The sequence below is a fragment of the Protomyctophum parallelum genome (assembly GCF_964188405.1).
Source record: "Protomyctophum parallelum genome assembly, chromosome: 2".
Taxonomy (NCBI): domain Eukaryota; kingdom Metazoa; phylum Chordata; class Actinopteri; order Myctophiformes; family Myctophidae; genus Protomyctophum; species Protomyctophum parallelum.
Window position 1 is genome coordinate 18,180,350 of NC_139699.1, and position 9,264 is coordinate 18,189,613.

A 9,264-nucleotide genomic window follows, 5' to 3' on the forward strand; every position below is an offset into this window, starting at 1 on the left:
TCTCCCTACGCTGAATTGTCTGAACTCCAAGGAACTCCAACTCCTTTTCTGGTAGAAAATACAGTATAAGGTTACTTCACCACATTTCAACCTACCTTGGTCTGTGTCTTATAGGAAGTTCTTCTAGGGATTCACATTTCTTAATGGCTGTTGGTAGGGCGTACATTCCACATTTCAGTGGCATAGGAGCAAAATGAGTTTTACCCTCTTGTTTTTTACAGCAGTATCTATCATCAGTGTTGACTTGAGTAGGCTAAATTCATGTTTTTTGTTTATTTCAGACTTTAGTTTAGTTTACTCCAAGCTTCCAACGCAAGGTGTTGTGAGCCAGATCTTCCTATAGGGATGCTAGGTTCCAGCGTACCCTCTGTAGTAACTCTGAGGAACCCCTAGGGGGTCCTGGGCCCCTGTTGAAGAATGATCTAGTTGAGGCGACTTATTAAAGTGCTTCATAGTGTCAGACACATGCGTATTTGGTCCAGAATAGTACTGCATTTAGTGCATTAGTAGTTTTACCCCTGGAATGAGCTTGAGGTAGCAGCCACTTGCCCACTTTGGGAGTTTATTTTACGCCAAAGTTCTTTAATATGATTCATATCTTCTCTCTCTCTCTCCTCTTAACAACTTGAGTTCACAAAGGCCCTCTATAGGCAGCAGCTCACATATGGCTTCCATTTGCCACTAGCAGGAGTGCTCCAACACTCTGGACTGGAACATACAGCAGGGTTTAGGCCAGGACAAGGAGCCTCATTATGCATAATGGATTTCCCCAACTCCGTAACCCCTACCAACCGTAGTCACTGATTGGCTGATCTGATGCCTGGCCCCTGGTGCAATGATTGGTTCATGCACAACGCTGTCTTGGAGTTGTCCCAGTAGGCTACTGGCTTTCTAAGAAGACCATTGGCTGGCTATACTCGTGTTAAATATTGAAGGATGTGGAGAGAAAAGTTCCCAGAGCTTAGTTCCCACCAAAATGTCAAACTGTCCAGCTGATGGAAACAGACACGCACGCACGTGTGCACGCACACACACACACACACACACACACACACACACACACAATAATATGAAACACATGCGACAGTACAGTAGAAAGACCCTTTGACATTGTGGGACACTTCAGATCATATACCCTAGTCCTAATAACTGACAGAGCAGTGTGTGTAGTGATCCTACCCTAGTCCTAATAACTGACAGAGCAGTGTGTGTAGTGATCCTACCCTAGTCCTAATAACTGACAGAGCAGTGTGTGTAGTGATCCTACCCTAGTCCTAATAACTGACAGAGCAGTGTGTGTAGTGATCCTACCCTAGTCCTAATAACTGACAGAGCAGTGCCCCCTGACAGATACACGCATTATGATAGTCAATTGTGGGGGGTTTATTTAACTCATTGTCAAAATGGAACGATTGATTTATATCTTTATTGATCATGAAATAAAACATAATGTCACAGGTAACAAGCATTACATTCAATGCATTAAATGTCCCTAATTTTGGTATTACTAGACCTGTATGTGCCCGTCGCAGTCGGCCACCGGCCTACTTGGTAACGATGCAACTTGGGAACCTAATGATATACGTTGCCAATGCCATAGCACCCATTTTTACTGTCAGCCGGTGTCCCACATGGATATCTGTGTATGTGCCTGTGTGTGTGAAGACTGCAAAGTGAAAAGTATACTTGGCAATCAGTTGGGCCAACTGGCAGAGCCTGATTGGTTGAGCCTCAATTGGCTGAGGCAGAAGCTGGAAAATGCACAGGTGAAAGGAGTTGGCCTCATTAGGCCCACTGGCAGAGCCTGACCAGAGCCTTTTGTGGTGGTTCTGGAGAACCGTGGGTCTGACCGACTCGATACCTGGCACTGCACTCCCTGTGTTTGTGCACCATGCCACACCACAATACACCACCTATATAGAGTTATGCCCATATAGTGCATGCAGTGGTTAATGATTCTATTGCTCTAGTAAAGGCAGGCTGCCAGTTGTCTGGCTGCATGGTGGGTAGCAGACATTGGTCTTTTATCAGAGCTATACAGCTCTGCTGAAGTAGGAGAATGTCTGTTCTGTGCTCTGACATAAGGAAATAGTGTTCCTTCAGCAACACGTCCCCTGAAACAGGCTCAGATAGATAAACATTAATTCGATCATTCATGTTCACATACAAAAGTATGGATAAATACACAGCCTAAAATAAAAAATCACACCTGTGTGAACCGAGTGGTGCAATTCCTCTCTCTCTCTCTCTCTCTCTCTCTCTCTCTCTCTCTCTCGCTCTCTCTCTCAGCACTACCCCTCTCTCTGTTTCTGGCACCCCCTACTGGTATTAATAGATGCACGCACGCAGCATTACCCCGTGTTCCAATTTCACGCATGCGCACACCACTCGTGCTCATGATATAAACGGAGATTGCTGGTTGTAGGAGTGGTTGCACCACTCAAAAAGGTGGGGACTTTCTCTAGCTCTTTAGTAATTATAAATGACTTTTTCAAGTCACAATGCCAATTTGATCCAATCAGGAGCTAGAGAAATCATACGGTATACAGAATAAACAAGTGCATTTGGTAGTAATAGATTTTCTTCTGCTTATGTTTTCTTGTTATTTTGTCCATATATAATTTTATTATTTTATTTGTAACAGATATGCATTTCCAATGTTGATGTAATCTTAGATGTTCTTGGAGAATAGAATAATATTCAAAGTGGCATATTAGGCCACTTCTTAAGCCCCTGGGGTCACATGTTTTAATGACTTTGAATTTGTTTTAAATGTTTTGTAAGCGAAAACAAACAAACTAACAAACAAACAAACAATTGGACAAAAGAAAAGACAGACAAAATTGGACCTGGAACACTATAAATCTGAAGCTGATAAATAATCTTTATGGTGTTCTCTCTCCTGATTGGGTGAAACTGGTATCCTATCCTGACCCGAAGATGTATTTTCCAATCACTAAAGAGACCGCCTTCACACCCCCTTTAACTATATTCTGTCCTGATACAATATATCATGCTGTATGTTATTTTTCCCAAAAAGTAACACACACCTTGTGCTATATTCATCAACCAATCATATACCTTGAATATTACGTAACGTTTGCAGTGTTCTTGCAAAACATGCCTTTCCGGCGTGTTCCCGTAAATACAGGCCAAGATAGAAGCCTGATTTATAATGCTGTTAGCTTGAATATAAAGTAGGCTAAACACTCTCAAAGCGTCACTTCATGCAACTATTTGTTTTTCCATGACGCCTCCAAGTTTGCGTGAAAATCTCCTTTCCAAAATAAATATGATGAGGTAAGTAGCAGAAACTACTTTCACGCATTTATTTTTAGAGTGAGAATTAAGTAACTTCCATGAAAAGTTTCAATATACAGAAGTAGGTGAGTAAGCTTATAGAACTCTTTGGCGTATGCATGAAAAATCACCAACAGAAAGACAGTGTCATATAATTCCACTTGTGAGGAAACAAACTCAATATGCTCTCAAGAAAAGCTCTCATTAACTTAACTTAAGTCCTGACCTATTTTATAATGTCTCAAACTATGGTGTCATACGGTGAAACTGAGAAAACAATTGTGTCTGCCTTTTTTTTTTTTTTTTAAGATATTTTTTTGCGGCTTACGCCTTTATTGATTTTTTTAAAGGATAGAAAGTAGGCTGACAGGAAACGGGAGAGAGATGGGGGGATGACATGCGGTAAAGGCCGTGTCGGGTCCGGGAGTCGAACCCGCGGCACACCGCGACTGGATCACCAGTCCGGTGCCCAGACCGTTACGCTACGGCCTGGGCCTTGTGTCTGCCTTTTGACAGTGTTTCTGTTATGCTCTCATTATAATTGTCTCCACCAGGCCGAAGGCATGGGGAGAGAGTATGTTTTGCACTCCGTCCGTCCGTCCGTGTGTCCGTCCGTCCGTCCGTTAGAAGCTAATCTCGGCCACCGTTAACCCGGTCGATGCCACATTTTGCACACACACTCCCTGGATGCCAACGATGAACCTCTGCCCCAAAATTTCCAGAACGGCCTGTTATAGCGCCACCAGGAGGCCGCTTTGTGCAAAACAAGTTTTTGCACAGTACACCTACAGATTTTGTCCAAAAATCCCGCAAATCGTTACACAGTATCTCCATAGTCATGTGCTCAAGACGGATGTGTCTGATATTTCATATTCCATCCTAATTGGCTAACATTGGCTTTCAAATTTTGCAGGATTGGCCTGTTTTGAACAAAAAACCTCAAATCATGAACGCAGCGTGCAATTTCATGTGAAATCTTTCACGCACTTTCCTACTAGGCTGAGGAATATAGCCCACCCATTTCACATTGCCCTGTTATAGCGCCACCAACAGGTGGATTGTGCATGCGTGCCATCAACACGGATCTGCACCATTTCCCATATTCCATCCTGATTGGCAAAGATTGGAACAAACAAACAAAAAACATGTTTATATTACTCCTAAATATTCCTATCCTCCTGGTGGAGACCTGTGCCCAGAAGGGCACTTTTTCTAGTTCCATAATATTTTCAGGCAAGTTTATGCACATTGCTGTTCAGACAGCCAAGCAAACATTCAACTTGAGACAAAGAGTGAGGCAGAGAATGAGGGGGAGAGAGAGAAAGAGTGATAGGCCAAGTAAGTGAGACAGAATGAATCAGAGAGCATGAGAGGGTCAGAAAGAGTGAGAGAGAGAATGAGGCAGACGTAATTAAGAGTGAGACGGTTTGGGGAGATATAGGAAAAGAGTAAGAGTGAGTGATGGAGACAGAGAACGAGTGAAAGCGTGAGGGAGAAGCAGAAGCAAAATAGAAAATCCTGTAAACTTTGGAAGGCAATCTTAGCCAATCGGGATGGAATATGGGAAAGCGGACAGATCCGTGTTGATCACATGACTATGGACATAGTGTATGCCGATTTGCGTAATTTGCGATTTGCGAAAATGAGGGCAAGCCCTCATTTTCAATGTAACCGAGGTTACAATAAACAAAATACAGTCAAAAACAATACATCAAACACAACATTATAAATCAGGATAAATTACAAAGGAACTTTATGCAGAACAACCAGTCAGTCAAATAAATCAATTGAAATGTGAAGCAGGAGTAATCACAGTGAAAAATGTTCTGACCGAACTTTCTGATGAGAGCTAAGGAGTATGCGCTAATGTTGCTGATCACTGCTCATGACAAAAGCCCCCACCTCACTGATAACCCGGAAATGAAACAGCGGGTCCTTACAATGGGGAGTGAATCGTGGCAAGGCTTAGCTGTGCTTATGCTATCACCTAGCGGGCATAGAAAGAATTAACTGAAAGGATATCCTGACCCACAGCTCCACACAGGAACTACTGAACTACTAAAGGATTGTTCCTTCACTGGGAAGCAGGGTTTACACCTGGGATTCGGTAGGTACATTACCAGGTAGCCTATAGTCCTGGCCCTACAGTACATCATAATCCAACACTTTAACAATATTGCGATTGTAGTTACGGCATATAAACCTTTAAAACTGGATACTATAAGACTTGGAAATCAGAGCCACCAGGATAATAGACTTGCCTTTAACTCCGAGTAACCCCGAGGTGTGAAAAGGAGAGCTGTGAAAGCACTAAAACCTTAACCTTAACCTTAACAATAGAAAAAGGGCCACACAGCTGCTTCGCTACACATGCAAATGTGGAACCAGCACACCTCCACACAATAGCCCTCAAAGTGCCGTACCCAGCTGAACTGGAAACTGAACTAGAAAAAGGGTGCTCATCGCCGGGGCGAAGGTCTTTGTCGGGTTGGGTGGCCTACCCAGGCCTGTGTCATTCATGGGTTGCAGCCAGCAAGACACGACGAAGAGAAGAGGAGGACTTTTGGAGGTGCACTCTATAGAGGCCCCTCAACGTGCCATTCCAATTTGGACATTGGATGTTGCTTTCATACTAAATAAATAGATACTAGAGTTTCGGGCTGCAACACGACCCTCGCATCCACGTCACACCGGCGCCGGTTTGACCAAAAGTCCCAATTATGGTGCTCCCATTGCCTCCCAAGGGGCCACGAGTGCAAATTGCATGTGTTGTTAGGCAGCGGTTTCTGAAGTGTCTGGCATCAGCGCATGTTATGCTTGTGATATTCACCGTCCACTGTGCTGTCCTCCGTCGACGTACAGTCTCCACAATAGTATCCCTATAGGCATATCTTGCCGTGATGTCCACCTCGGTTTAGGGTGACATTTTTCAGGCTGCTTCCCATGCTGCATATAAGTTATAACGCATGTGCATGTCCCATTTGAGATGTCCGATGACCCAACATCCACCCACTGTCCACCCACACGGCAACTAAGAAATGGACCCTGCCCACTATGTTTTTAAGCAAATCAAATTACAGGCAAACAATATGCAAGCAATATCCCTGTTTATCCGTCAATTTCAAATGACTCACGAGATCATTTTGTATACCTTAGTGATAAACTCATGTTTCCGCAACAAACGAACAGACATTTGTAGCATTTGTGGCACCCGTGGTGTCCGTTTTGTTTTAGAGGCCCTCCAATGTGTGATTCAAATTTGGGGTAGATCGGATACTGCATTCATGATTATTTTTTGTTGTAAAGTATACTAGGCCCCTCCCCAGAGAGAGAGAGAGAGAGAGAGAGAGAGAGAGAGAGAGAGAGAGAGAAAGAGAGAGAGAGAAAGAGAGGGAGAGCTGCCAGCACAAGGGAAGGATTCACCGTATTGCACAGACTTCAAAGTTCAAACCAATGCAGGGCTGCCCAGTATGTGAACTGAATGTGCTCTTTGTTGTGCAAAGAGCATATGAATACTGTTAAATGTCTACGAATCCCCTGAGATCAAACTGAAACCCTGACATCTGCACATTAGTAGCTGGATGTCAATCACTATGTCAAGTGGGATACTTAAGATAGTGGGAAACAAGTGGTTGCTTTGAGTGAAACAAGCTTCAGGTTGAAATGCAGTTTCTTTTGTAAATGGTGGAGTTACTGTACTGTACAGTAGGTGCAGTTTAAATCCAGTCCACACAGTTATAATTCTGAAAGGGTACACATAAATGGACACTCCACATAAATGGACTGTGCACGGCCACTGTGGCAGGGGATTTAATTAAAGTAGAGTATTGGACATTACTCGTCCCTTCATACAGTATGACTTCTATAACGTGTAAATACATCCTAAACCATTTAGTATGGAGATGTGCAGTGAAGAAACCTCTTCTCTGCCAGGCCAAAGGCATGGGCCTCTGTGTCCCCTCTTGTACCTGGTTATTGTTAGTGTACCATTTTGGAGTATTGTTGTATATATATTGCCCGAGAGGCATCCTATCCAGATACATCTGGATAGGATGCCTCTCGGGCGCTTCCCTAGGGAGGTCCTCGACGCACGTCCCACTGGGAGGAGACCCCCTTCCACAACTGTCGTAAGCCTTGGCATATTATTGTTTAGCCTGTGTGTGTAGCAGACCAAGGCGCAGTTGGAGGAAACACATCGACTCCGGCCTGGGAACATCTCGGAATCCCCCAGGAGGAAGTCTGTTGCTCTGGAGAGGGAAGTCTGGAGCACTCTGGTGGAGCTGTTGCCCCCGCGACCCGACTACGGATAAGCGGTTGAAGATGGATGGATGGATGAAAAAATTGTGTATGGTAATTGGTAAATGTGTGTGTTTGTGTTATGTGACACACGCACACATGCGCACACGCACGCACACGCACACACACACACACACACACACACACACACACACGGTCGCAGGGAGACGTAGAGGGAGAGATCAGACAGTGTACAACCTTTGGGGCGTGCCACCCGGTAAGGTAATTTAATTGATCATGCTGTGAAGAAGAACATTATGAGACTGACATTGTATTCTAATTTCTACCATATAATGCTGCGCCTGCGACGACAAAAGTCGTTGAGCTCTGAAATGCTTTCGATCCATGTGTCTCACGGATCTATCAACCCCTGCCCCGGTGGTGATTGCATGTGTTCCCCTTTGTCGTAATAATTACAGAGTACACTCTCCGAGTTCAATTACCACTGAGGATTTGACTGTGCTTTTCTGCCACCACTTTGCAGTGTGGAAATTGTTTGTGCATGCGGCCAAAGCTCTGTGAACTTCAGTTCATGTAGTTCAATTACACCATTCACGTCGAAATCAAACACCTGGCTGCGGCTGCACCAACACGCCGAAACCACAAACCTGTAAATGTAACATTCTCTCCATTCCTGGAGCGTCCCAGAATCCATGCAGACGTCATGGTCTTGGGCGTATACAGAGTACATCACAGGCTAAACCCCTGTGGACCACCAGGCTGTGTTGACATATGGAAAATCACATGAAACTTTTCTGAAGACACATTGGGCTTTTTTTTTGCAGGAGGCCAAATTATGTCATGTATTGCTTCTTGCAAATGGAGAGTATAGGTATCGATTTTTATCTTATTAACAAAACAAATAAAACAGGGAAGACCTATTTAAAGTCGACTTTAAATCGGTCTCAATCACTTCATTTCTAATGAAGTGAGTCTTTTCATTTAGACCATTTAGTGTGATTCCTGTGTTATTATTTCCTGTCCTGAGAGCCTGCAGTGTGTCTGCAAGCTGAAAGAGCAGCATTGTGAGACCTAAGGAGCAGAGGAAAGTCAAGTGGGCAATAAAGCTTGTAGCTTACCTTTTATCTGCATGGGGAAAATCTGAATTCTTGTGGATTCTGGCCATCAGAAGGAATCATATAATATGGATGGTATAAAAATCACACTTGTGTGAAGTGAGGGGCGCTCTTATCATCATAGTCATACATCATCACATTCCGTGCTCAGCCAATCAAATCATCACAAATGTGGTACACACAAAGCTGGGCAGCCAGCTTTGTGTTTAACCAGAGTCAGACTCCATTCGCGTACGGAAATGAGATTTCTTTGATGTGGCCAAAAAAAAAGAAAAGGCCAAAAAGTGGATCGAGCTAATTGTAACAATTTACTCATCGGGAGATGTAAAGGTCAGAGGTCTTTTGAGTAATGAGCGTGAGCTTCAGTTCCTGAGGGAATCTCATGGCCCTCTACCAAAATTATTGCTGAATTTCATGAAGAACGATAGCTCAGAACTGCGAAAACTGCTAAAATGGCTAGAAGATTTTCACGGAAACAATAAGGGGTCTACTATGCCATTTGGGCTTGACCCCATAAACTGTACATAGAATATACATTTTAAATGATACATTAATCACACCAAACTGTCAAGATAAGGTATAGACAAGCTTG